The sequence below is a fragment of the Durio zibethinus genome, chromosome 18 (genome assembly GCF_047325235.1).
Source record: "Durio zibethinus cultivar Kanyao isolate XHJ-2024 chromosome 18, ASM4732523v1, whole genome shotgun sequence".
Lineage (NCBI taxonomy): Eukaryota > Viridiplantae > Streptophyta > Magnoliopsida > Malvales > Malvaceae > Durio > Durio zibethinus.
The window spans coordinates 16993730-17000182 of NC_143179.1; the positions used below are offsets into that span (position 1 = coordinate 16993730).

The window sequence follows — 6453 nt, forward strand, 5'->3', positions numbered from 1 at the left end:
AGCAATATCATGTTGGTTGTATGTGTATTATTGGCCATTGGATGAATGATGTGTTTGTGCTTTTTTTAATATTAAGATTTTAATTTCAATGTCTTTATTAAGTGGATTCTATTATCCATTTTCATAAATATAGACATTTTGTCAAACCATATAAATTATATGTCTTTTTTTTATTTTTTATATGTTTATTATCTCCTACATGTTATTTTTAATAATAATAGATAAGATTTTTTTAAAAAATAATTAAAATTTTGAAAAAAAATATTATTGGGTTGTGCTTGGCCCAACTCAATATGAAAAATAGTGTTGTGCTTGACATGGCATGACCCAAGAAAATTACAGACCGTGTGCCATTGCAAGGCTATACCATTAACCTTAAGTGGCTGTGCCAGAATGTTACGTTAAAAAATAATACTAAGCCAACATGATTCATTAACATATTGGTTAATATTTAAATAGGCAGTGCTGGCCTAGCATAGCTCATTTGATATCTCTACTTAAAATTCTCTAATTTATTTTTTCATTTTAAATTTTTATTATATAAATTAATTAATAAATAAATTTTATTTTAATTTTTATTAATTTAATTATTTATTAATAAAATTATTATTTGAAATAATTTAATAGTTTTTTAATTATTCATTTATTTTATAAATGTTAAATCATTTAAAATTTTAATTTTAATAGCTTTCATAGTCTTTTTTTTTTTTTGTTTTCAATACAATTTTTATTTTATTGTTATAGTAATTAATTAATTATTTATTATTGTTTTTAATCTCATTGAAATTAATGTTACCATTATTCAAATAGACCCTAAATCTAATTTTCTAGAAAACCAATCTGCCTTTAGAATCTGCATCATTCACTTGATTTTCAACATCTTAACTTCCACGTCCTTCAAAAATTGAACATAAGAATCCAAAAAAATGTAATTGAGCAACAAGGTTCCGGCTGCATACACTTTCAACTGCTAAAAGAGAGTGATACTACGTGTCAAGGTCTTATAAGATGATGCAAATTGAAGGTTAAAAACTGTTTCTTCTACCAACTCTCCTACTCTCATTTTGGTTCTCCTTGTTTGACTAGTTTGGTCAATTAAACATAATTTTGTATATCTATATTTTGCAAAATATTGACTATAAAAAAAATCACAGTTTAAAATTCAAGCGACTGTTGAAACTTGAAGTTTAATTGAGGTCTTGTTGTTGAATTTTATGATAAATAAGATAAAATATAGGATATTGGACAAAACTTTCTCATAGTAATGCAATTCAAAATCCTTATGCACTCAAGAAAAGAATTTAAAACGTTTCTAAATTTTGAATTAATCAATCTAATAATTTAATAATTGAAGGTAAAAAGTTTAATCAATTTTAATCAAAAGAACCAAATTGAGGTATAAATAAATTCAGAAAAAGGGAGTACTATTTCTTCTATTTTTTCTCTTAAAAATATTAATCAGTACCCTAAACCTCAAAAAGTTAAAGCCAAAACGGGGGAAAAGCAAGATTACTTGGAGCCTCCTTACAACTCTTACATTATATCCGTACGTGAGATATTATTTATTTTAATTAAAAAATTTTAAAATTTTAAAATTTAGATTTATGCATAAATATATGTAAATCATAATAAAATTTTAAAATATTTTGATATAAAATTAGGAGTAATAAATTTCCTGATTAAAGTTTAATGTTTTTATCAAATTTAATATAGAATATACAAAATTAAGATCATACTAAACACAAAATTAAAATCACACTAAAAATGAGAATTCTAAAGATGGCATTCACGTCATATAGTGCTTGGGTCTCTTTTACTGAGATTCTAAATTAATAGATATTATTGACTCAAAAATTTTATAATTTTATTGCACAAAAAATATTTTATAAATATAAATTCAAAATTTAACTTATATACCACAACCCATTTATAAAATATCTCACGTTGAAACGCTACCAATTAAATCTAGAATTACGTGAGTTGCTTCAAAGTCAAAGTCTTTATGTTAACTCAGGTGCATGCACAAAGCCAAAACCCATCCGGCTAGTCTTTCAATTAATATAAGAGAGTACCATGAAATGGGGCCAAAATTGAAGGTGCGCCATCAAATGGGACCTTAAAGGTAACTATCAAAACCGAAGCATACGTTCAACTAATACCCATTAAGTCCAAAGGCCAATGACCACATTTTTCTTAGAAATAGCTGTGACGTGCTCCACCTGCCTACCCATCAGCGAACTTCAAAGTTCAAAGCATCAAATTTAATGTCCCGTCACATGGTTTTCGTACGTAGCTTAGCACAAGAAGCCTTGACTTTGCCTAAAGCTTTCTGCCAAGTCCACAAATTAAAAGCAATATATGGATGCCCCACAATCCTTTGCCTTACAGCTTTAACGGGCCAACCATGGAAGGCAAGTAAAGTTGCTTTCAATCAATATACGTCCAGAATATGTGCTAATCAGTGAGTTTTAAAGCAAAAGTTCGTTCAAAGTTAAGACCAATACAGTGAAGCAAGAAAAAGCTTCAACGTTTAATCGTATCCACTAAAAAAACCCATGTTAAGGGCTGAGAGCGTGGGCTTCACTTCAATGTTGTGGGATTGGTTTGAGTGCAGTAGAAAAATCCAATACTCAAACCTTCAGACTTCAGAGTGTCGATTGGGAAAAACAATGCCTTCAGCCCTTAACAGCAAGTAAAGTTGCTTTCAATACGTGTTGAAGAGTAACTGTTCCAGCGATGATCATTCAAATCAAAGTAAAGAGCACGTTGCATAGAAATTAAGACTTGGAAGGATGACTTGTTTGCACAAGAACCAACCAAAAATATGTTAGTTACAAATTATTATCATTAATATTTGCTTATAGCCTTATGTACCATACTAGTTTTTACTTTTTATGCATAACAAAACCGTGAAAAGTGAGAAAACAGAAGAAAAAAAAAAGGTCAGCTACTGCACGCAGAGTAAACATAGAAAAAATTTTATATTTTCTTTAAGTAGAAAAAAATTGAAATACAACAGTACACAATTTAAGGCAAGAGTAAACTTAAAAATCCTGAACTATTTGTTCTTTTATAACACCACAAGCGTCAATGGCTAGTTCTCAATATGTATAAACTTAAATTTAAATAAAAAATTGTAATAAAAAGAAAATGTAAATTTTAACGTCTGCCATTAGTTCTGTTTCTTTCTTCTTTCTGGATAAGTTTCTTGTTGAAACGACGTGGTTGCACAATATGGCAAATGCATAATGCATTGCTGATGTGTATTTGTAGTACATGATATATTTATATTTAAATATGGCAATAGTTGCATCATTTGCTGCATCTTTCCTTCTAGAGATTGAACAAAATCTTAGCAAAGTTAATGATGGAACAATTTTGGTGTTGGGTTTTTATCAACAACCTTAAATGTAGAAGATTTCCAGACTTTTTGTTTTTACTTAGAAAAACATTTGTTTATGCTGGTTTTTCAAAATTTTATGTTTTTTTTAGCTACTTGGTAACTTGGAAGGGGATTGTATTAAGACTCATTTAATTAACATTTCCCGCATCCTTTTTATGTATGTATGATGAATTTCTTTAATGCTTGTGTGCTTTATGCCTTTACCAAAGACGTATGTGAACTTATTGCTAGTTCCAAATAATTGTTTAAATAGAGAAACCAAGTTGGCAATGGCAATAAACCAATCTTTCCAAATTAACCCCAAGCGAGATCATCAAACGGCGTTAAATCACAAAGGTAACAAAGGAAAAACAAAATGTAAAAAGAATTTTTGGTTTGTTGAAGATTATCCGAATATTTACGCTTACTTACAGATTCAAACTTTATTGAAAAGGTGGATGTTTACCTTTTAACGAAATAAATAAAAACATCCCACTGACATTTCTTTTCAATTCTGCTGGTCAGGCAATGGCATTGGTTTCTTTTCAATTCTGATCATCAGGCAATTGCATTTCCAGTCTAGACCCGGCACTGAAAATCTACATGGAGGAGAAAAACAAAAGTAAAAGATGAAAATAATAGAGACGACGTCAACAGAGAGCTGGTGAGCGAAAGATAGAGATATGATGTACTACCATGTACATATGTAGCCTGTAAATTTGCATGTGCCTCCCTAAGCCAACATCTAGAATTATATACATCTGTGTGGGATAAGAGAAAAAAAAAAAAAAAAAAGGTTCCTTTTTACAAAGTTTTCCAGGCGAACAGATAACCCCTCTATTGTCGCATAAATCTTATCAAAAAAACATGTATCATATATACTTATATGGACACATAAAGGGTAAAAATGGCTTCGGTTGTATAGCATGTAGTAATCTCTCAAACTATAACGCTGTACATAATGTGCAAATATACCAATATTGCAGAAGTTCAAAAATTCTCATGTACCTTAGCTGGAATATTGTTCAGCTCCTGAGGCATTATTGGCGGATGTGTGAGACTTACCACCTTTACTCAGCAACAAGTTTTTCATCTCTCTATAACCCCGAAGCTTCTCTAATGCATCAGCAGTTGTCTTTGATGCAACAAACCTAGAAGATGCAATACTTGAAGAAGCACAACCCCAGAGATTTGGTTTGCTCGTGAATGCTGTTGTTCTACATTTCTGGACTGGAGGCTTCTCTTGGTGAAGAGGAGGGGCTTTCTTCAGCATACGTAAAAGAGCACCAACTGCATCATGGGATTTTCGATTCATAAACAATCCTGCCTCATTTGGCTCAGACAGATGTCCTCTACTATCATAAGACCCGGGTCTACATAGCATGCAAAGCAGGTCAATTCAGTTTACCCAAATAATTCAGAAAATTTTAAGCAGCAAATTTATTTCAGAGGTAAAACAAAAAGATCTAGCCATTTGCAGCAAAATCCATCCGTGCCAAATAAGATAACTTATTGAAAAATGACCATGATACAGGATATATGGCGTTCTCTCCAATTTCAGATAATATTAAAATGACTCCTAGTGGCTCTGGAGATGAAATTCATGACTCATTTTCGATCAAGGACCCTACTTCAGTTAAATGATTTAAAGGATTTTCTTAGAGAACATTCAGAAGAGAAAATGTCCCACACTCAAACTAGGGATAAAGCACATTTGTAGTCTCAAACTTTTCATTTGAGTTTTTATTTTATTTTTAATTTTCAAATCGTTTCATGATAATCCTAAATCTTTTCAAAAAGATGTCGATACGGTCTCTTTGCATAAAAATAAGAGGAAATTACAAATCAAGATAATGAATTCAAAATTATTACTCTTTATAATCATACCAAAATATATTTATTAAAAAGGAAATAAAATTTATAAAATTTTTTAAAAGGAAACGAAAACATAATTTTTTTCCTTAATTTTAAAAATTCAACTTAAAATTAAAGGTAAAATGGTACTTTAGTTTCCTTCGTAATAATTATAAAAATTTTATTTTTTTAGTAAATACATTTTAGTATGATAATAATAAGAATAATTTTCGGTCAATATCTGATTTTATTTTTTTGTATTTTATTAAAATTATTTTTTTGAATATTTACAAATTTTAATAAATATAAAATTAAATCATATAAAAAATAAAGCTAAAAATTATTTTTAATAAAAAGAAAGAAATAAAGCATACTAGAATAATTTAAATATATTAATTGGTTAAAAATAAAATTTATAAAAGTTTTTAGAAGAATACAAAAGTATCATTTTTTTCTTTAATTTTAAAAATTAAACTTAAAGTAGAGACAAAAATGATACCTAATTTTCCTTTGTAATAAATATAAAATTTTATTTCTTTTAATAAATACATTTTGTTATGATAGCAAGGAGTAATAATTCTAAATACATTATTCTGATTCTATTTTTTTTTTATTTTATTTATTAGATTTTATTTCCCTAATATTTACAAATTTTGATAAAAAATAAAACTTTAAATCCTATTAAAAATAAAGATAGAAATTATTTTTAATAAAAAAGAGAGGAATGAAAAATACCCAAATAATTTTGAATCTCGAGTGCTTTGACTTTTTTTTTCAAAATTATAAAAATTCTTGATATACTAAAGGACTTAATTAATAAGTTTAGATTCTAGTTATAATTTTAAACTTAAATAGTAAAGGAAATATGCTTATCTTTTCAAGTGATATTAAATGAATTACTGCTAACAAAATATTTGTTGATAGATTATGCAAAGATCAATTTCTTCATTTGTTGGGATTTATATTTCTGATCTTCCAATGCGTAATTCTATTGTTGTTGGTGTTGTTCTATTTTTTTTTTTTTTGGTAATTATTAGGTCAAGTGATAAAAAGTGAAAAAAGGTGTATCAAGAAGGCTATTGTGTATGCTAATTAATTGATTGAAGACTGAAAAGAGTATGGGTTGAACAAACTGATTACGATGTGTATCAAGAAATTCTTGAAGTTAGGAAGCAATGCGTATGGTAATTATTTTATGTTTTTATTCTTACATTTTT

At 28.2% G+C, this 6453-nt stretch overlaps 1 long non-coding RNA gene across 1 annotated transcript; it reads right to left on the reverse strand.

Moving 5' to 3' along the window:
- Window positions 1-3799: 3799 nt before the first annotated feature.
- On the reverse strand, window positions 3800-5148 carry LOC149513774 (uncharacterized). Its single transcript, XR_016329528.1, has 2 exons — window positions 4391-5148; window positions 3800-3981 (listed from the first exon to the last, which is right to left on the reverse strand). It is a non-coding gene; the product is annotated as an uncharacterized LOC149513774 (long non-coding RNA).
- Window positions 5149-6453: the final 1305 nt, after the last annotated feature.